General features: G+C 42.5%; 1 long non-coding RNA gene and 1 pseudogene across 2 annotated transcripts in view; one reads left to right on the top strand and one right to left on the bottom strand.

Moving 5' to 3' along the window:
- The first annotated feature begins 6,551 nt into the window (after positions 1 to 6,551).
- Positions 6,552 to 22,125, top strand: part of LOC127465413 (uncharacterized) — a 35,678-nt gene continuing 20,104 nt past the window's right edge. For both annotated transcript variants that reach the window (XR_007902178.1, XR_007902177.1), the window contains exon 1: positions 6,552 to 6,633. This is a non-coding gene — a long non-coding RNA (uncharacterized LOC127465413). The remainder of the gene's footprint in view (positions 6,634 to 22,125) is intronic.
- On the bottom strand, positions 9,519 to 10,722 carry LOC127465412 (NADH-ubiquinone oxidoreductase chain 2-like; annotated as a pseudogene).

The following is a 22,125-nucleotide window of genomic DNA, read 5'->3' as shown; positions in this document are numbered from 1 at the left end:
GGCTAGGGCTAGAACTCCCCCTAATTTGTTTGGGATTGACCGTAGGATAGCATATGCAAATAGGAAGTACCACTCAGGTTTGATGTGGGGAGGTGTTACTAGTGGGTTTGCGGGTGTAAAATTCTCTGGATCTCCTAGGAGGTTAGGTGAGAATATGGCAAGTGTTATCAGGGGAATGAGGAGGAACAAAAGGCCTAGAATATCCTTTATCGAGAAATAGGGGTGGAATGGGATTTTGTCACAGTCTGAATAAATACCTAGGGGGTTGTTTGAGCCTGTTTCATGTAAGAAAGTTAAGTGGATGAGGGTGAGGCCTGCAATTAGGAATGGGAGGAGGAAGTGGAGGGCAAAGAACCGGGTAAGTGTGGGGTTGTCGACTGAGAATCCTCCTCAAGCTCATTCTACAAGTGTTTGGCCAATGTAAGGAATTGCTGAGAATAGGTTAGTAATTACTGTAGCGCCTCAGAATGATATTTGGCCTCATGGGAGGACGTATCCTACGAAGGCAGTTGCCATTAGAGTTAAAAGGAGAATAACTCCTGTGTTTCAGGTTTCTTTATATAGGTAGGAACCATAGTAGAAGCCTCGTCCGATGTGCAGGTAAATGCATATGAAGAAAAAGGAAGCGCCGTTTGCATGAAGGTTTCGAATTAATCAGCCGAATTGAACATTTCGGCATGTGTGGGCGACGGATGTAAATGCCAGGGTGATATCTGCTGTATAATGTATTGCTAGTAGGAGGCCAGTGGTGATTTGGATTGTTAGACAGATGCCAAGAAGTGATCCAAAGTTCCATCAGGCGGAAATGTTTGGCGGTGTTGGGAGGTCAATTAAAGAATTATTAACTATTTTTAGAAGGGGGTGATGTTTTCGTAAGTTAGGGGCCATTAACTCTTAGTTCTGTGTGAATAAGATTATAATAAGGATAGATAAAGCGAAGGATCCTAGATAGGTTTTGATTAGTCCGGAGTGTAGGGTGGTTGAGATTTTGGATATTTTGAGTTGAAGGGTTGCTAGCCCTTCTGGGCCTATTTTTTTATATCAAGATAGATCGATTAAATGGAATGCAATGTTCTGGCCGTTGTTTAGGAGCTTAGTGGGGCTGAGGCGGTGTATAAGGGGGTTAAAATATCCTAGAGTGCTGGAGAAGTTTGTAGTGGTATTTTGTTTAGGGGTAGAGAAGGCGTGTGTGAGTTTTGATAATTCTAATGCCAGAATAATGCCTAATGTTGTAACAATGATAGCAGTAGTTTTTGTGATTAGCGGTATGGTTATAGGAGGGGTTTTTGCAGGGGAGATATAGGAGGTAATTAGTAGGCCAGCTATGATACTTCCTAAGGCAAGACGAGTAATTGGGTTTGTGACTGCTGGGTCGTTTTCATTAATAGGAGTAATGGAGGGAATTCGGGTGTAGTCAGTTTGTACTAGTAGGGCTATACGTAGGCTGTAAGTTGCGGTGAAAGCTGTAGCTATAAGGGTTAGTAGAAGTGCTCAGGTGTTTAGGTAGGAGGTGTTAAGGCTTTCAATAATGAGATCTTTTGAGTAAAACCCTGCTAAAAATGGTGTTCCTATGAGAGCTAAATTTCCAATTGTTAGGCACGAAGTAGTTGTAGGAAGTAGTTTCTGTAATCCTCCTATTTTTCGAATGTCTTGTTCGCCGTTAAGGCTGTGAATGACAGACCCAGAGCAGAGGAAGAGTATGGCTTTAAAGAATGCGTGTGTGGAGATGTGTAGGAAGGCTAGTTGGGGTAGATTTAGGCCAATAGTGACTATTATTAGTCCTAGTTGGCTGGATGTGGAAAAGGCAATAATTTTTTTGATGTCGTTCTGGGTAAGAGCGCATGTAGCGGCAAATAGGGTGGATAGGGCACCTATACAAAGGCATATAGTTAGGGCAATTTGGTTGTTACATAATATGTGGTGAGTGCGAATAAGTAAGAAGATTCCGGCAACTACTATTGTGCTGGAATGGAGTAGGGCGGATACCGGGGTTGGTCCTTCTATAGCTGCAGGGAGTCATGGGTGTAGGCCAAATTGGGCGGATTTACCTGTGGCAGCTAGGATGAGTCCTAAGAGAGGGAGAAGGGGTATTTGGTCTGGGGAGGACTGCTGTTGGATCTCTCAGGTGTTTATTGAGGATGCCAGTCATGCTATGCAGAGGATTAGTCCAATATCCCCAATACGGTTGTAAAGTACGGCTTGAAGTGCGGCGGTGTTGGCTTCTGCTCGGCCATGTCATCATCCAATCAGGAGGAAGGACATAATTCCAACTCCCTCTCAGCCGATAAATAGGAGGAATATATTATTAGCGACGATTAAGGTGAGTATTGCAATGAGAAAGACTAGAAGGTAAAGAGAAAATTTTGTGGTGTGGGGCTCTGAGGCCATATATCATGTTGTAAATTGAAGAATGGATCATGTTACGAATAGTGCAATAGGAAAAAATGTTAAGGAGTATTGGTCTATTTTAAGGCTAAAGGGGATTTTGAAGTTTGCAATAAATTTTCATTCTCAATAGAAAGTGGTATTTTCTATATTCAGGTAGATGGAGAGGATTATGGGAACTAAACTAATTATAAAGGAAGTTTTAACAGTGTGCATGATGGTTGTTGGAGAGTTTAGAAAGTTTTTGGATAGGAGGGGGAGTAAGATAGGCATAGAGAGGGTAGCCAGGGTCAAAAATATAGAAGTGTTGAGGATTAATGGGTAGTCCATTACTTTTACTTGGACTTGCACCAAGATGAATGGCTCCTAAGACCAGTGGATTGCTACTATCCTTTAAAAGTAAGGGGGCTGAGGTCTTAGGCTCAGATGCAAGAGTTAGCAGTTCTTGCTGGTTAAACCTCCCCTCGGCAGGCAAGAAGAGTTTAACTTCTATTTTTAGGATCACAGTCTAATGTTTGGTTTAAAACTATGCTTGCATGTGGGAATTCCTGAGATTAGCTCTGGCTTTAGGATGAGGAGGAGGGAGGGTAGGATATGAAGTGTTATAAGGAGATGTTCTCGTGTATTTGAATTTTGGATGGTTGTAATATAGGTTGGAGTTGGGCCTCGTTGGGTTATAAGGAGCATGTAGAGGGTGTAGGCTGCAGTTAGTAGGGTTGCGGTTCCAGTTAGGATAATGGTAAAGGTGGATCAGTTGAAGAGTGCAATTATGATAGTTAATTCAGCTATTAGGTTAGTAGTAGGGGGAAGGGCTATGTTTGTTAAGTTGGCTAGGAGTCATCAGAGTCCTGTAAGAGGTAAAAGGGGTTGTAGGCCTCGTGTTAGAAGGAGAGTACGACTATGTATACGTTCATAGTTTGTATTAGCTAGGCAAAATAGCATGGAAGAGGTGAGACCATGTGAGATTATTAGGATTATGGCCCCTGAAAAGGATCAGTGGGTTTGGATTATTGTTGCGGCAATGACTAGACCTATGTGACTTACTGAGGAATAGGCGATTAATGACTTGAGGTCGATTTGGCGTAGGCAGATGGAGCTTGTCATTAGTGCCCCTCATAAGGCTAGGGTTAAAAATGGGTAGTAGAGGTAGTCTAATAGGGAGTTTGTAATTATTGAGATACGCATAATGCCATATCCTCCAAGTTTGAGGAGGAGCGCAGCTAGGAGTATAGATCCTGCGATTGGCGCCTCTACGTGAGCCTTTGGGAGTCATAAGTGTAAACCGTAAAGGGGAGCTTTTACTATGAAAGCAAGCAACAGGGCTAGACTTGATATGAGGCCTGTTCAGGAGTTTGAAAGAGGTGAGTGTGAAAGTTTTATTATAGTCACGTGTATAGTTCCTGTTTGAGTGTGAAGATAGAGAATTACTACCAGTAGGGGGAGAGAGCTAATTAGTGTATAAAATAAGAGGTAGATTCCAGCGCTTAGACGTTCTGGTTGGCTACCTCATCGTGTGATTAGGATTAGGGTGGGGATTAGGGTAGCTTCGAATGCGATATAAAATAGTATCAGATCTAAGGCTGAGAAGGCTAAGATAATGAATGGTTGGGTGAGGATTATGGTTATGGTAAAAATATATTTTCGTGTAGGAGGTTCTTGTTGAAGGTGATTTTGGCTTGCTAGAATTATAAGAGGTAGAAGTCAACAAGATAGAACTAATAAGGGGGATGAAATTTGGTCGGTTCCAAGTCATGATGATAGGTTTTTGCTAGGATAATAGGTTGAAGGAAGTCATTGTAAGCTAACGGTTGCAATTAAGAGGCTGTGCGAGGTGACATTGAGTCATAGAAATTTTGGAGGAGATAAGAGGGTTATGGGGAGTAATATGATTGTGGGAAGAATAATTTTTAACATTGTAGAAGGTTTAGATTGTGTAAATGGTCTGATCCATGAGTTCGGGTGGAAGCTACTAGGATTGCTAGGCCAGTGCCTGCTTCACAGGCTGAGAACGCTAACATAAGGATGGGTATTAAGGTGGGGGATGTTGTCTGAGTTTGAATAGGTCACATAGAGAGGGCAATATATATTGATAGTATTATACTCTCTAAGCATAGTAGGGCAGAAATTAGGTGTATTCGGTGAAAGGCTAGTCCTAAACTGCTTAGGGTGAAGGCAGAGTAGAAGCTTAGATGCAGAAAGGTCATTGAGAAAGTCACGGGGTAGGACTGTGGTTTGTTGAGCCGAAATCAACTGTCTTTGCTAGACTAACTTTCTGAAGTTACTCTGCTCATTCCAAGCCCCCTTGAATTCATTCATAGATTAGCCCTAATGCGAGTAGGAGAATGACTGCGGAGGTTCATGCTAGGGTAGTGAGAGGGGAGAGGAGTTGAGTAGCTCATGGGAGGGGCAGTAGGAGGGCAATTTCTAGGTCAAATAAGAGGAATAAGATTGCGACAAGGAAGAATCGGATTGAAAATGGGAGGCGGGCAGAGCCCAGTGGGTCAAAGCCACACTCGTATGGGGACAATTTTTCTGAATCTGGATTTATTTGGGCTAATCAGAGGTTTAGTGAAGTTAGGATGATACACAGTGATATGGAAATTGTGAATATAAAGAGGATTATGTTAATTGCCTTTCTCTGGGTTTGATCCAGATTTTAGAGATTGGAAGTCAATTGTAATTAATATACTAGAAGGGCAAGATCCTCATCAATAGATTGTTATGTAGAGGAACAGTCAGATAATGTCAACAAAATGTCAGTATCAGGCCGCTGCTTCAAAGCCAAAGTGGTGGTTGGATGTGAAATGGAATTTTACGAGGCGGAGGAGGCAAATCAAGAGGAAGGAGGATCCAATGATTACGTGGAGGCCATGGAATCCTGTGGCAACGAAAAAGGTAGACCCATAGACTCCGTCGGCAATTGAGAATGGGGCTTCATAATATTCTATTGCTTGAAGTGCTGTAAAGTAGAATCCTAATAGTACGGTTATAAGTAGAGCTTGGGTAGCTTGGTTTCGATTACCCTCTGTGATGCTGTGATGTGCTCATGTAACAGTGACTCCTGAAGCTAGGAGGATAGCAGTATTTAGTAGGGGAACTTCTATTGGGTTTAGAGGTTTGATCCCCATAGGGGGTCATTGCCCTCCGAGTTCTGGGGTGGGAACTAAGCTGGAGTGGAAGAATGCTCAGAAGAATCCTAGGAAGAAGAATGCTTCGGATGTAATAAATAGAATTATCCCGTAACGTAAGCCCTTTTGGACTGTGGGGGTATGGTGGCCTTGGAATGTGCTTTCTCGTACGATGTCACGTCATCATTGGAGTATCACTAGAACTATAGAGAGTAGGCCTAGGAGCAAGAGTTGGATAGAGCTGTGGTGAAATCATATGGCTAGTCCAGAGGTGGTGAGGAGGGCGGCCGCTGCTCCAAAAATGGGTCAAGGGCTTGGGTCTACTATGTGAAATGAGTGGGCTTGGTGTGTCATTAAGGGTTAAATGTTTTCTTGTAAGTAAAGGCTTAGAAGAAGTACAAAGACATATGCTTGGATTATTGCTACGGCTACTTCTAGAATTGTTAAGAGGAGTAGAATAGTTATAGTTAGAAGAGACACGGTGGGCATGATGGGAAGGAGGACGGTAGTGGCTGTTGAAATGAGTTGGATGAGTAGGTGCCCAGCTGTGAGGTTGGCTGTGAGGCGAACTCCTAAGGCCAGAGGACGAATGAGAAGGCTTGTTGTTTCAATTATGATGAGAGCAGGAATTAGAGGTGTTGGGGTGCCTTCTGGTAGAAGGTGTCCAAGAGAAGCTGAGGGTTGGTTTCGTAGGCCTGTTAGCAGGGTGGCAAGTCATAGAGGGAAGGCGAGGGCTAGGTTTATTGATAGTTGGGTGGTAGGTGTGAATGTGTAAGGTAGGAGGCCTAATAGGTTAATAGCTAGAAGTATAATTATGAGTGATGATAAGATTGGGGCTCATTTATGGCCTTTTTTGTTTAATGGGGTTATTAGTTGTTTTGTGATTAAGTGGAGGAATCAGAGCTGAAGAGTTGAGAGACGATTTGTAATTCATCGATTGCCAGGAGAAGGAAGTAATAGGGTTGGAAATAGCAGTGAGATGAGGATAAGAGGGATTCCGAGGAGGGTTGGGCTTATGAATTGATCAAAGAAGCTTAGGTTCATGGTCAGTTTCAGGAGTGGGGTTTTGTAGTGAGTAGTGTTTTGTTGGAGGGAGGGTTGGTTGGGATAAATAGTAGGAGTTTGGGCTGCAGGATAAGAGAAAAAGTGAGTCACGAAGTAAGTATAATAAAAAGTCAAGGTGCGGGGTTTAGTTGGGGCATGTCATTAAGGAGGATGAATAATCCTCTTTCTCTAGCTTAAAAGGCTAGTGCTGGTTCATAGCTTCTTAATGATTAGGATGTTAGAAGTGAAGATCAGTTTTCGAAGTGTGTTAGAGGGGCTGATTCTACTACAATAGGTATGAAGCTGTGGTTGGCTCCGCAGATTTCTGAGCACTGACCATAGAAGATTCCAGGGCGGGTTGTGATAAAGGAAGTTTGGTTTAGTCGTCCTGGAATTGCATCGGTTTTTACACCAAGGCTAGGAACAGCTCAGGAGTGGAGAACGTCATCAGCTGTAACAATAATTCGAATTGGGGATTCTATTGGAATGACGATGCGGTTATCAACTTCTAGGAGGCGGAAATGGCCGAGTGGTAGATCTGTAGTTGGTAGTATGTAAGAGTCAAAAGATAAGTCTTTAAAGTCTGTGTACTCATAGGATCAGTATCATTGGTGGCCAATGGCTTTGAGGGTGAGGTCAGGCTCATCGATTTCGTCTATTATATAGAGGATTTGAAGGGATGGGAGGGCTAACATGATTAGGACAATGGCGGGTAGGATTGTTCAGACAAGTTCTACTTCTTGTGCGTCGACGGTATTAGAGGATAGTTTTTCTATAAGTATAAGAGCTAGTAAATATAGGACTAGGCTACAGATGGCTAGAGCGACTATTAGGGCGTGGTCGTGAAATTCAATAAGTTCTTCTATAATAGGGGATGAAGCGTCTTGAAAACCAAATTGAGAGTGGTTGGCCATGGAGTTGGAATGGGATGTACTGGGTTTTCACCTGTTATTTAGTCTTGACAAGGCTATGTAATGATTTTACTAACAACCCATAAGAAAGAAGCATGAGTGGTTTGATGCGGTTGGCTTGAAACCAGCTTATGAGGGTTCGATTCCTTCCTTTCTTGTACTTGGACAAAGGCTGGTTCTTCGAAGGTATGGTAGGGAGGAGGGCAGCCGTGAATTCATTCGATGTTTGTAGAGGTAAGTTCTGGTTGTACTACTTTCCGTTTGGATGCGAAGGCTTCTCAGATAATGAACATTAGTATAATTACAGCTACTATGGAGATGAGGGAGCCAATGGAGGATAGGGTATTTCATAGGGTATAAGCATCTGGGTAATCTGAGTATCGTCGTGGTATACCAGCTAGGCCTAGGAAATGTTGTGGGAAAAATGTTAGGTTGACTCCAAAGAATATTACTCCAAAGTGGGCCTTAGCTCATGTGGAGTGAAGGGTGTAGCCGGTGAACAGTGGGAATCAATGTGTGAAGCCAGCTAGAATGGCGAATACTGCCCCCATAGATAGTACATAGTGGAAGTGTGCAACTACGTAGTAGGTGTCGTGCAGGGCGATGTCTAGGGAGGAGTTGGCAAGGACGATGCCTGTCAGTCCACCAATGGTGAAGAGGAAGATAAAGCCTAGGGCTCATAGTATGGGTGGGTCTCATTTGATTGTTCCACCATGTAGGGTTGCTAATCAGCTGAAGACTTTGATGCCAGTGGGGATTGCAATGATTATAGTGGCGGATGTGAAGTAAGCTCGGGTGTCTACGTCCATACCAACTGTAAATATGTGGTGAGCTCATACGATAAAGCCTAGGAAGCCAATGGATAGTATGGCTCAGACTATGCCTATGTAGCCAAAGGGTTCTTTTTTACCGGCGTAATAGGCTACAACATGGGAAATAATTCCGAATCCTGGCAGGATAAGGATGTAGACCTCTGGGTGGCCAAAAAATCAGAATAAGTGTTGATATAAAATTGGGTCTCCGCCTCCTGCGGGGTCAAAGAATGTGGTGTTTAGGTTTCGATCTGTTAGAAGCATTGTAATGCCAGCAGCGAGGACTGGTAGGGAGAGGAGGAGTAGGACTGCAGTAATTAGGACAGATCAGACGAATAGAGGTGTCTGGTATTGTGAGAGAGCAGGTGGTTTTATATTGATTGCTGTGGTAATAAAGTTGATTGCTCCAAGGATGGATGAGACACCTGCCAGGTGAAGGGAGAAGATAGCAAGGTCTACTGATGCACCAGCGTGGGCTAGATTTCCTGCTAAGGGTGGGTATACTGTTCATCCTGTTCCGACTCCGGCTTCTACTGTGGAAGATGCTAGGAGAAGTAGGAAGGATGGGGGAAGTAATCAGAAGCTCATGTTATTTATTCGTGGAAATGCTATGTCGGGGGCACCAATTATTAGAGGTACTAATCAGTTGCCAAATCCTCCGATTATAATAGGCATTACTATAAAGAAAATCATAACGAAGGCATGTGCGGTGACGATTACATTGTAAATTTGGTCATCGCCTAGAAGGGTGCCTGGCTGCCCTAGTTCTGCTCGAATGAGGAGACTAAGGGCTGTGCCGATTATGCCAGCCCATGCACCAAAAATAAGGTAAAGTGTGCCGATATCTTTGTGGTTAGTGGAGAATAGTCAACGGTTGATGAAAGTCATAGGTAAGATGGCTGAGTGTAGAAGCGTTAGGCTGTAGTCCTTTTTACAGAGGTTTAATTCCTCTTCTTATCGATTCTGTAGTGAAGTTCATGTTGAGTTGCAAGCTCATTGATGTGCATTAAACATGCGCCGGGATCTAGTAGGCAGAAGCCTGTTGGTTAGGGCATTTAGCTGTTAACTAAAATTTTATGGGATCAAAGCCCATCTGTCTAGGGGGAGGTTCTAGCTTAATTAAAGCATCTGAGTTGCATTCAGGAGATGCAGGTTAGTGTCCTGTGTACCTTAACAGAAACTAAGAGGGATTAGCCCTTGTTTAAGGCTTTGAAGGCCTTCGGTTTAAATAACCTAAGTTTCTAGGGGATTGCGAGTACTATGGGAGATAGTGGCAGGAGCATAATTGATAGGGAGGTAAAGGTTGTGGTTATGGTGTTAGTTGGTTTGTTAGTTTGTCACTGTTTTATGTAGTTGGTGAAGTTTGGGGGTAGTGTGATGGTTGCACAGTAGGCCAGTCGTAGGTAGAAGAAAAGTCCAAGTAAGGAGAGTAGGCTAATAGCTGTGGCTAGTACTGTTAGTTCTTGTTTTGTGAGTTCTTGAATAATTAATCACTTGGGTAGGAATCCTGTTAGGGGAGGAAGACCTGCGAGGGAGAGGAGGGTGAGCATAAGGATTGTGGTGAGTGATGGGATTTTGGTTCATGTGGATATAACAGTGGATAGTTTTAGGGTATTGGTTGTGTTAAGGATGAGGAAGATGGCAGAAGTTGTTACGGTGTAGAGATAGAACGTAATTAAAGTTAGATTGGGGTTGTAGTTGAGAATAATGGTTATTCATCCTAGGTGTGCGATAGATGAGAAAGCTAAAATTTTGCGAGTTTGGGTTTGGTTAAGTCCTATTCAGCCACCTAGGGCAGCGGAAGCAATAGCTATTGAAGATAGGAGAGTTGGGTTGAGTGAAGAGGATGTTAAGTAGAATAGTGTGGTTGGTGGAAATTTTATGACTGTGGCTAGTAGGAGGCATGTTGTCATAGTTGAGCCTTGAAGAACTTCTGGAAATCAGAAATGAAATGGGACTAAGCCTAATTTAATTGAGATTGCAATAGTTAGTAGTATGCATGATATGGGGTGGGTTAGTTGGGTGATGTCTCATTGGCCAGAGAATCATGCATTGGTCATGCTGGAGAATAGAAGTAGCGTAGATGCGGCTGCTTGGGTTAGAAAGTATTTAGTAGAGGCTTCAATGGCTCGTGGATGGTGGCTTTTAGAGATTAATGGGAGAATAGCTAAAGTGTTAATTTCTAAGCCGATTCATGCTATTATTCAGTGGTTACTTGAAATTGTGATTGAGGTACCTAAGAGCAGGCTTATTGTGGAGATTAGTTTAGCTTGGGGATTCATTAGTAAGGGAAGGAGTTAAACCATCATTTTCGGGGTATGGGCCCGATAGCTTAATTAGCTGACCTTACTAGAAAATAATATAGAGGGAGTATAGAGGATTTTGATTCCTTTAGCGTAGGTTCGATTCCTACTTTTCTAAAATTAGGAAATGAGAGGGCTGGTATATACCTCTATATTTACTTTATCATAGTAACCCTTTTGGATTCAGGCACATTTCCTTGAGTGTCTTAGGTAGGGAGGTAGGCCTGCATAGGAGATAGGGAGGCTGGTATGCCATAGGCATAAGGCTAATGTTAGGGGTAAGAAGTTTTTTCAGAGCAAATGTATGAGTTGATCATATCGGAATCGAGGATAAGAGGCGCGGACTCATAAGAATCCTGCGGAAAGGAGGAGGGTTTTTGTAGCTAGAGTAGGGGGAATGAGTTCCTGAGGGAGATTAAGTGAGCTAGGGTTTAGGAATAGAATGGTTGTGAGTGCGTTTATTAGTATAATGTTAGCATATTCGGCGAGAAAAAATAAGGCGAATGGTCCTGCGGCATATTCTACGTTGAACCCTGAGACTAGTTCAGATTCTCCTTCTGTCAGGTCAAATGGAGCACGGTTTGTTTCGGCAAGAGTGGAGATATATCATATTATTGCTAGGGGTCAGGAGGAGAAAATGAGGTAGAGAGGCTCTTGAGTTGTAGCCAGGGTATTGAGGGTGTAGTTACCACTAAGGATAATTACGGATAGGAGAATAATGGCCAGGGTAACTTCATAGGAGATAGTCTGTGCGACTGCTCGGAGGGCACCGATTAAGGCATATTTTGAGTTGGAGGCTCATCCTGATCATAGAATTGAATAGACTGCCAGGCTAGATAGGGCTAGAAGGAAGAGTATGCCAAGGTTTAGGTCGGTAAGGGGAAAGGGTAGGGGAAGTGGTGTTCAGATTGTAATTGCTAGGAGAAGGGCTAATATAGGGGTAGATATAAATAGATAGGGGGATGAAGTTGATGGACGGATAGGTTCTTTGATAAATAGCTTCACTCCATCTGCTATAGGTTGTAAGAGACCGAATGGTCCTACAATATTAGGGCCTTTTCGGGCTTGCATGTAACTTAGAATCTTACGTTCAACTAGGGTAAGAAATGCTACGGCGATGAGGATGGAGAGAGCATAGGATATTGATATGATAAGGTAAGTGAGGGTTAAGTGAATTGTCATGTGATTTGTGTCGGAGCTAGGGAGAGGATTTGAACCTCTGGGTAAAGGGCTTAAGCCTTCTGCATTTGCCAAGCTCTGCCACGCTAGCGGTCCTTTTCTAGGAGGGAGTTGTGGTGAAGCTCTTAGTAATTTAGTTGGGTTCATTACTGGGTGCGAAGGCGTGCTTGTGGTATAGGCCTTACTTCTTCGGTCCTTTCGTACTAGAAGGAGTTATAACATAGATAGAAACCGACCTGGATTACTCCGGTCTGAACTCAGATCACGTAGGACTGTTAATCGTTGAACAAACGAACCCTTAGTAGCGGTTGCACCACTAGGATGTCCTGATCCAACATCGAGGTCGTAAACCTCCTTGTCGATGTGGGCTCTTGAAGGAGATTGCGCTGTTATCCCTGGGGTAGCTAGGTTCATTACTCAATTATATTGGGTCTGGTTGCTATTAGCACGTTGATGGGTAGTTCTTGGTTAAGATGGATTATCTGGTATTTGGAGGTTGAGTTTGTCTCCAAGGTCGCCCCAACCAAAAAATGCACACCAGCAAAATCCCGGGGAGTGGGTCCTATAGGTGGGTATTGTTAATGGGAGTGGTAGCAGATTTTAAAGTTCCACAGGGTCTTCTTGTCTTATGGGGATATTCCTGCTTTTGCACAGGGAGATCAATTTCACTGATTATCTGTAGGAGACAGCTAAGACCTCGTTAAGCCATTCATACAAGTCCCGATTTATGGGACAATTGATTGCGCTACCTTTGCACGGTTAGGATACCGCGGCCGTTGAACGTATTGTCACTGGGCAGGCTTCACCTTTAATACTTGGTTTGCTAAAGGCTATGTTTTTGGTAAACAGTCGGGCCTTGGATTTGCCTAGTTCCTTTTACAGATTTTAATCGTCCTTGGGGGCGCTCCATAGGTGGGTTAACAGAGTTTTGGGTATAAGGTCTTGTTAAGGTTAGAAAATATCCTGTGGACTGTTAATAATGTTGTAATGTAAGCTTGCGCCATAGAGGGGATCCCTAGTTACTTATTTTAGCATAAATTCTCTTATTTAATATAAGTTGGCCTATTGGGGAAGAGGGAGTCATAAGGGAGTTTGGATTTTTTGGGAGAGGAGCTTTGACGCATTCTTTAATGGTGGCTGCTTGAAGGCCCACAGTTAAGTAATAAATGAATTTATCCGCTAGGGGAGAGTGTACTCTTTTTTAAAGGAGCTGTACCTCCTTTAAATAGCCCTTAATTCGCTTCATGTGGGTTGAGTGTAGTCCTGGGAGGTGAATTAAGAGGGAACTAAGATTCATTTCATAGGCAACCAGCTATCACCCAGCTCGATTGGCTTTTCACCTCTACTAACGAGTCTTCCCACTCTTTTGCAACAGAGACGGGTTTGCTCAGTAGATAGCTGCTCGTGAGTAGCTCGCTTGGGTTTCGGGGGGGCAAGCTTAAATTGGCGTTTTGCTTGGGTAGTTTCTCGCTAAATCATGATGCAAAAGGTACAAGGGCTGGTCTTTGCTGTTTATTGCTTGGGTTGTCATTACTATTTCATCCTTCCCTTACGGTACATGATCTCTATTGCGTCTTGAGTCTACCTTTCTATCGCCTATACTAGGTTGAGTATGAGAATGTTTTGATTTAATAGGTGGTATTAACTTGGTTTATATGTAATTTGGTAGAAGAGCTAGAGTTAGGCTTCAAGGCGATCTGATATGGGGCAGATATCTTTCAGGTGTAAGCTGAATGCTTTAGTTATAGCTACGCCTTGGTAGACTAAGTGCACCTTCCGGTACACTTACCTTGTTACGACTTGCCTCATCTCTAGCTTAGGGGTTTATTATAAATAGAATTAATTATAGCTTGTGAGGAGGGTGACGGGCGGTATGTACGTGCTCCAGAGCCAGCTTAAAGGAGGCATTATTATCCTGCTTTACTGCTAAATCCACCTTTTAGGGGTGATTTCACACTCCTTGTCGTGAGGTATTCTATGTTAGAAAATGTAGCCCATTTCTACCATCTCATGAGCTATACCTTGACCTGTCTTATTAGTGGGATGTTGCTGTTGTGCCCACTGTTAAACCCTCAGTTTAGGGGTGGGCTGACGACGGCGGTATATAGGCTGATTTGGCAAGGGATGGTTGGGTGTATCGTGGGTTATCGGTTATAGAACAGGCTCCTCTAGGTGGGTTTGGAGCACCGCCAAGTCCTTAGAGTTTTAAGCGTTTGTGCTCGTAGTTCTCAGGCGGATGCTTAAGTGGTGAAAGCATCAGGATTTAGGGCCAGGCATAGTGGGGTATCTAATCCCAGTTTGTGTCCTGGCTTTCGTGGAGTTTTGTTGATCATGAAGCTAAGATCATTTCTATGGGAGTGTTAGATGTATCTTGTGCTTATAACAGCTTGGTTACATTTCAGTCTTAGTTGTAGTGATAGTGGAAAACCACTCTTTACGCCGTATAAAGTTAATTTGGGTTTCTTGTGTGACCGCGGTGGCTGGCACAAGATTTACCAACCCTAGTAGGTTGCTTTAACTAAGTCAAGTTTACACTTATTGCTTAATATTGATTACTGCTGAAAACCCGTGGGGGCGTGGCTAGGCAAGGCGTTTTGGGCTACAATTGGAGTGGTGTGCCTGATGCCTGCTCCTGCTGTCTTTTTAAGGTGCTGAGGGCATTTTCACTGGGATGCGGATACTTGCATGTATATATTTGGCAAGAACTAACTGTAAGGTTAGGACTAAGTCTTTTTTGTCCTTGGGTATGTGCAATAGCCGTCTTAACATCTTCAGTGTTATGCTTTATTGTAAGCTACAAGGACTAGGACTGTTTTAGGCATAGTGATTATTATTGGGGCTTGTTTTAGTTGTAGTGATGGTTGACATTGATTTAGGGTCTGTTTAGTGGTTGGGGAAGTAGTTCAATTGGATAACAAAAATGTGTTGTTGAGGGGCTTTGAGGGGTAGAAAGGGGTGGATTTGTTAAGGTCTTATGTTCTTGTAGTTGAAATTACAACGATGGTTTTTCAGGCCAAAGGTCTTGGATAGAGGCCAAGCAGGAATTGTTATGACATACTTTATACTATTTTTAAGTGTTAGCTTTATTTTAGGGGGATTAGCAGTTGCTTCTAATCCTTCCCCATATTATGCAGTAGTGGGGTTAGTGTTGGCGTCTATTGTGGGGTGTGGATGGTTAATGAGTTTGGGGGTGTCTTTTGTATCATTAGTGCTATTTCTGGTATATTTAGGTGGGATGTTGGTGGTTTTTGTGTATTCGGTCTCATTGGCAGCAGATCCATTTCCTGAAACTTGAGGGGACTGGCGGGTTGTTGGGTATGGTGTTGGGTTAGTTTTAGTGCTGGGGGGTGGGGTATTTATTGTAGGGCTGTCTGAGTTAGAGTGGTTGGGGATGAACACGGTGGATAGTGGGGGTGTTTTATCTGTTCGGTTGGATTTTGAGGGAGCGGCCATGTTTTATTCTTGGGGGGTTGGTCAATTTTTAATTGCGGGTTGGGGTCTGTTGTTGACGTTGTTTGTCGTACTAGAACTTGTACGAGGGTTGTCTCGGGGGGCGATTCGGGCGATTTAAGGTGGTGTGGTTCAGAGAATAGTTTAATGAAAATGCCAGCTTTGGGAGTTGGTGATAAAGGTTTGATTCCTTTTTTTCTGAAGGGTTGGAAAAAAGTTTGGGGTTGATTGTTAAAGGCCCATGTGGGCGGATGTTAATTAGAGTAGCAGGGGTGATTAATTGGGGGGGGGGGGGGGGGGGTGAGAGGAAATGATGGGGTGAATTAAAGTGTAAACAAACAAACAAACAAGCAATTAACAAATGAATGATAAAGGGAAATGATGGGGTGAATTAAAGTGTAAACAAGCAAACAAACAAGCAATTAACAAATGAATGATAAAGGGAAATGATGGGGTGAATTAAAGTGTAAACAAACAAACAAACAAGCAATTAACAAATGAATGATAAAGGGAAATGATGGGGTGAATTAAAGTGTAAACAAACAAACAAACAAGCAATTAACAAATGAATGATAAAGGGAAATGATGGGGTGAATTAAAGTGTAAACAAACAAACAAACAAGCAATTAACAAATGAATGATAAAGGGAAATGATGGGGTGAATTAAAGTGTAAACAAACAAACAAACAAGCAATTAACAAATGAATGATAAAGGGAAATGATGGGGTGAATTAAAGTGTAAACAAACAAACAAACAAGCAATTAACAAATGAATGATAAAGGGAAATGATGGGGTGAATTAAAGTGTAAACAAACAAACAAACAAGCAATTAACAAATGAATGATAAAGGGAAATGATGGGGTGAATTAAAGTGTAAACAAACAAACAAACAAGCAATTAACAAATGAATGATAAAGGGAAATGATGGGGTGAATTAAAGTGTAAACAAACAAACAAACAAGCAATTAACAAATGAATGATAAAGGGAAATGATGGGGTGAATTAAAGTGTATTAAAAAAATTTAACAAATTGATGATACAAATGTTTTAATTGGAAAATTAGGGGAATGGAAAGTTTATAAAATTTGAAATTTTTGTTAAAAGTTTAAAAAACAAAAATTATTGATGATTAGAGGGAAAGTCCCTAGATCATTGCAAAAAATGGCAAATTTTTTGCAATTTTTTGCAATTTTTTGTGAAATTGACGACAAAAATCATGTCTGGCGTGCATTAATTAAACTGCAACTTGATGAGAGACGTAATGGAAAAACCAAGCCAACAGCACGTGACGGTGCATCAGTACATCAATTATGAGACCGAATAGCACACTTGGAAACCATATCATTAATTTTCACGCGAAAGTGAGAAAACCGCTCGCCGACCATAAGGGGTACATGTCAACCATATATGGGAGCCCCCTGGCGGAGCACTCTGAAGGGCTTATTGAGATCTACCCAAAAAAAAAAAACCAAAAGTTTAGAAAAGGGAAAATGCCGCGATCACGAGGTCCAAATTGGCCAAGCATCCCCAACCATTAGTAACGGAGCGCAAGTTTAGGAAAATTAAGCAAGTTATGGCCCTGACCGAGGAACCAGAGGCGACAAAGAGCAAGTTATGAGAGTGGGTTATTGGTGGAAAGGGAAAGAATACACCTGAAGCTGGACATGATAAACATTACTAACGCCGGGTTGCTGGTTTCTCGTGAGGAGTACGATTAATAAATAACCCAGCACTTCTTGGTTGGTACATAGAGCAAGGTTAAGTGGTGAGTGGTCCATGGACCATGGGTTTTAGGTCCTGTGACGTTCCTCGTGTTGAGGGGGATTTTATGCGAAAACTGGCAGTTTTAGGTTTTAGTTCGGTTAGCGGTGTTATTCCTAGAACATGACATGTTATGTTCTTGTGTGGGAATGTGCCTAGGTCTGTTGATGACGAGTTTTGGATTGTATGGGAGATAGTATGGAATATTTGGATGGATTTGCAATAATGTTATGTCAGATTCTCCTACATGCATGATATGTCTAATGTGGTGGAGAATGCTATGCAAAGTAGTACATACCGTAGGGTATGGGGGGGAGGGGGGGGCCCCTCCCCTTGATGTACGTGTTGATTGGAAAGTTGGGGGGTGTTTGGGTGTTTTTTGGGAAACTCTAAGAAGGGGGCAGCCTTCAGTCTTTGGTTTACAAGACCAACGTTTTTTATAAACTATTAGAGTAGTTAGAGGTTGAGTATCTTATTTTCTAGGAGGCTGGTGATAGGAAATAAGATGAGAATGATTGTGAAGTACGTAGTTGAGGCAAGTTGTCCGATGATAATAAATGGATGTTCGACTGGTTGGCTACCGATTCATGTAAGGATTAAAAGATTTGTTACTAGGATTCAGAATAAAAGTTGGGAGAGAGGTCGGAAGGTTATAGTTCGCTGTTTTGATATGTGGAGGAATGGGGCTAGAAATAGGATTAAGACGGAGGCGGCTAGGGCTAGAACTCCCCCTAATTTGTTTGGGATTGACCGTAGGATAGCATATGCAAATAGGAAGTACCACTCAGGTTTGATGTGGGGAGGTGTTACTAGTGGGTTTGCGGGTGTAAAATTCTCTGGATCTCCTAGGAGGTTAGGTGAGAATATGGCAAGTGTTATCAGGGGAATGAGGAGGAACAAAAGGCCTAGAATATCCTTTATCGAGAAATAGGGGTGGAATGGGATTTTGTCACAGTCTGAATAAATACCTAGGGGGTTGTTTGAGCCTGTTTCATGTAAGAAAGTTAAGTGGATGAGGGTGAGGCCTGCAATTAGGAATGGGAGGAGGAAGTGGAGGGCAAAGAACCGGGTAAGTGTGGGGTTGTCGACTGAGAATCCTCCTCAAGCTCATTCTACAAGTGTTTGGCCAATGTAAGGAATTGCTGAGAATAGGTTAGTAATTACTGTAGCGCCTCAGAATGATATTTGGCCTCATGGGAGGACGTATCCTACGAAGGCAGTTGCCATTAGAGTTAAAAGGAGAATAACTCCTGTGTTTCAGGTTTCTTTATATAGGTAGGAACCATAGTAGAAGCCTCGTCCGATGTGCAGGTAAATGCATATGAAGAAAAAGGAAGCGCCGTTTGCATGAAGGTTTCGAATTAATCAGCCGAATTGAACATTTCGGCATGTGTGGGCGACGGATGTAAATGCCAGGGTGATATCTGCTGTATAATGTATTGCTAGTAGGAGGCCAGTGGTGATTTGGATTGTTAGACAGATGCCAAGAAGTGATCCAAAGTTCCATCAGGCGGAAATGTTTGGCGGTGTTGGGAGGTCAATTAAAGAATTATTAACTATTTTTAGAAGGGGGTGATGTTTTCGTAAGTTAGGGGCCATTAACTCTTAGTTCTGTGTGAATAAGATTATAATAAGGATAGATAAAGCGAAGGATCCTAGATAGGTTTTGATTAGTCCGGAGTGTAGGGTGGTTGAGATTTTGGATATTTTGAGTTGAAGGGTTGCTAGCCCTTCTGGGCCTATTTTTTTATATCAAGATAGATCGATTAAATGGAATGCAATGTTCTGGCCGTTGTTTAGGAGCTTAGTGGGGCTGAGGCGGTGTATAAGGGGGTTAAAATATCCTAGAGTGCTGGAGAAGTTTGTAGTGGTATTTTGTTTAGGGGTAGAGAAGGCGTGTGTGAGTTTTGATAATTCTAATGCCAGAATAATGCCTAATGTTGTAACAATGATAGCAGTAGTTTTTGTGATTAGCGGTATGGTTATAGGAGGGGTTTTTGCAGGGGAGATATAGGAGGTAATTAGTAGGCCAGCTATGATACTTCCTAAGGCAAGACGAGTAATTGGGTTTGTGACTGCTGGGTCGTTTTCATTAATAGGAGTAATGGAGGGAATTCGGGTGTAGTCAGTTTGTACTAGTAGGGCTATACGTAGGCTGTAAGTTGCGGTGAAAGCTGTAGCTATAAGGGTTAGTAGAAGTGCTCAGGTGTTTAGGTAGGAGGTGTTAAGGCTTTCAATAATGAGATCTTTTGAGTAAAACCCTGCTAAAAATGGTGTTCCTATGAGAGCTAAATTTCCAATTGTTAGGCACGAAGTAGTTGTAGGAAGTAGTTTCTGTAATCCTCCTATTTTTCGAATGTCTTGTTCGCCGTTAAGGCTGTGAATGACAGACCCAGAGCAGAGGAAGAGTATGGCTTTAAAGAATGCGTGTGTGGAGATGTGTAGGAAGGCTAGTTGGGGTAGATTTAGGCCAATAGTGACTATTATTAGTCCTAGTTGGCTGGATGTGGAAAAGGCAATAATTTTTTTGATGTCGTTCTGGGTAAGAGCGCATGTAGCGGCAAATAGGGTGGATAGGGCACCTATACAAAGGCATATAGTTAGGGCAATTTGGTTGTTACATAATATGTGGTGAGTGCGAATAAGTAAGAAGATTCCGGCAACTACTATTGTGCTGGAATGGAGTAGGGCGGATACCGGGGTTGGTCCTTCTATAGCTGCAGGGAGTCATGGGTGTAGGCCAAATTGGGCGGATTTACCTGTGGCAGCTAGGATGAGTCCTAAGAGAGGGAGAAGGGGTATTTGGTCTGGGGAGGACTGCTGTTGGATCTCTCAGGTGTTTATTGAGGATGCCAGTCATGCTATGCAGAGGATTAGTCCAATATCCCCAATACGGTTGTAAAGTACGGCTTGAAGTGCGGCGGTGTTGGCTTCTGCTCGGCCATGTCATCATCCAATCAGGAGGAAGGACATAATTCCAACTCCCTCTCAGCCGATAAATAGGAGGAATATATTATTAGCGACGATTAAGGTGAGTATTGCAATGAGAAAGACTAGAAGGTAAAGAGAAAATTTTGTGGTGTGGGGCTCTGAGGCCATATATCATGTTGTAAATTGAAGAATGGATCATGTTACGAATAGTGCAATAGGAAAAAATGTTAAGGAGTATTGGTCTATTTTAAGGCTAAAGGGGATTTTGAAGTTTGCAATAAATTTTCATTCTCAATAGAAAGTGGTATTTTCTATATTCAGGTAGATGGAGAGGATTATGGGAACTAAACTAATTATAAAGGAAGTTTTAACAGTGTGCATGATGGTTGTTGGAGAGTTTAGAAAGTTTTTGGATAGGAGGGGGAGTAAGATAGGCATAGAGAGGGTAGCCAGGGTCAAAAATATAGAAGTGTTGAGGATTAATGGGTAGTCCATTACTTTTACTTGGACTTGCACCAAGATGAATGGCTCCTAAGACCAGTGGATTGCTACTATCCTTTAAAAGTAAGGGGGCTGAGGTCTTAGGCTCAGATGCAAGAGTTAGCAGTTCTTGCTGGTTAAACCTCCCCTCGGCAGGCAAGAAGAGTTTAACTTCTATTTTTAGGATCACAGTCTAATGTTTGGTTTAAAACTATGCTTGCATGTGGGAATTCCTGAGATTAGCTCTGGCTTTAGGATGAGGAGGAGGGAGGGTAGGATATGAAGTGTTATAAGGAGATGTTCTCGTGTATTTGAATTTTGGATGGTTGTAATATAGGTTGGAGTTGGGCCTCGTTGGGTTATAAGGAGCATGTAGAGGGTGTAGGCTGCAGTTAGTAGGGTTGCGGTTCCAGTTAGGATAATGGTAAAGGTGGATCAGTTGAAGAGTGCAATTATGATAGTTAATTCAGCTATTAGGTTAGTAGTAGGGGGAAGGGCTATGTTTGTTAAGTTGGCTAGGAGTCATCAGAGTCCTGTAAGAGGTAAAAGGGGTTGTAGGCCTCGTGTTAGAAGGAGAGTACGACTATGTATACGTTCATAGTTTGTATTAGCTAGGCAAAATAGCATGGAAGAGGTGAGACCATGTGAGATTATTAGGATTATGGCCCCTGAAAAGGATCAGTGGGTTTGGATTATTGTTGCGGCAATGACTAGACCTATGTGACTTACTGAGGAATAGGCGATTAATGACTTGAGGTCGATTTGGCGTAGGCAGATGGAGCTTGTCATTAGTGCCCCTCATAAGGCTAGGGTTAAAAATGGGTAGTAGAGGTAGTCTAATAGGGAGTTTGTAATTATTGAGATACGCATAATGCCATATCCTCCAAGTTTGAGGAGGAGCGCAGCTAGGAGTATAGATCCTGCGATTGGCGCCTCTACGTGAGCCTTTGGGAGTCATAAGTGTAAACCGTAAAGGGGAGCTTTTACTATGAAAGCAAGCAACAGGGCTAGACTTGATATGAGGCCTGTTCAGGAGTTTGAAAGAGGTGAGTGTGAAAGTTTTATTATAGTCACGTGTATAGTTCCTGTTTGAGTGTGAAGATAGAGAATTACTACCAGTAGGGGGAGAGAGAGCTAATTAGTGTATAAAATAAGAGGTAGATTCCAGCGCTTAGACGTTCTGGTTGGCTACCTCATCGTGTGATTAGGATTAGGGTGGGGATTAGGGTAGCTTCGAATGCGATATAAAATAGTATCAGATCTAAGGCTGAGAAGGCTAAGATAATGAATGGTTGGGTGAGGATTATGGTTATGGTAAAAATATATTTTCGTGTAGGAGGTTCTTGTTGAAGGTGATTTTGGCTTGCTAGAATTATAAGAGGTAGAAGTCAACAAGATAGAACTAATAAGGGGGATGAAATTTGGTCGGTTCCAAGTCATGATGATAGGTTTTTGCTAGGATAATAGGTTGAAGGAAGTCATTGTAAGCTAACGGTTGCAATTAAGAGGCTGTGCGAGGTGACATTGAGTCATAGAAATTTTGGAGGAGATAAGAGGGTTATGGGGAGTAATATGATTGTGGGAAGAATAATTTTTAACATTGTAGAAGGTTTAGATTGTGTAAATGGTCTGATCCATGAGTTCGGGTGGAAGCTACTAGGATTGCTAGGCCAGTGCCTGCTTCACAGGCTGAGAACGCTAACATAAGGATGGGTATTAAGGTGGGGGATGTTGTCTGAG

This window comes from Manacus candei, unplaced genomic scaffold (assembly GCF_025592945.1).
Source record: "Manacus candei isolate 608988 ecotype Guabito, Panama unplaced genomic scaffold, ASM2559294v1 h1tg000382l, whole genome shotgun sequence".
NCBI lineage: Eukaryota > Metazoa > Chordata > Aves > Passeriformes > Pipridae > Manacus > Manacus candei.
This window is presented reverse-complemented; position numbering and strand designations above follow the sequence as displayed.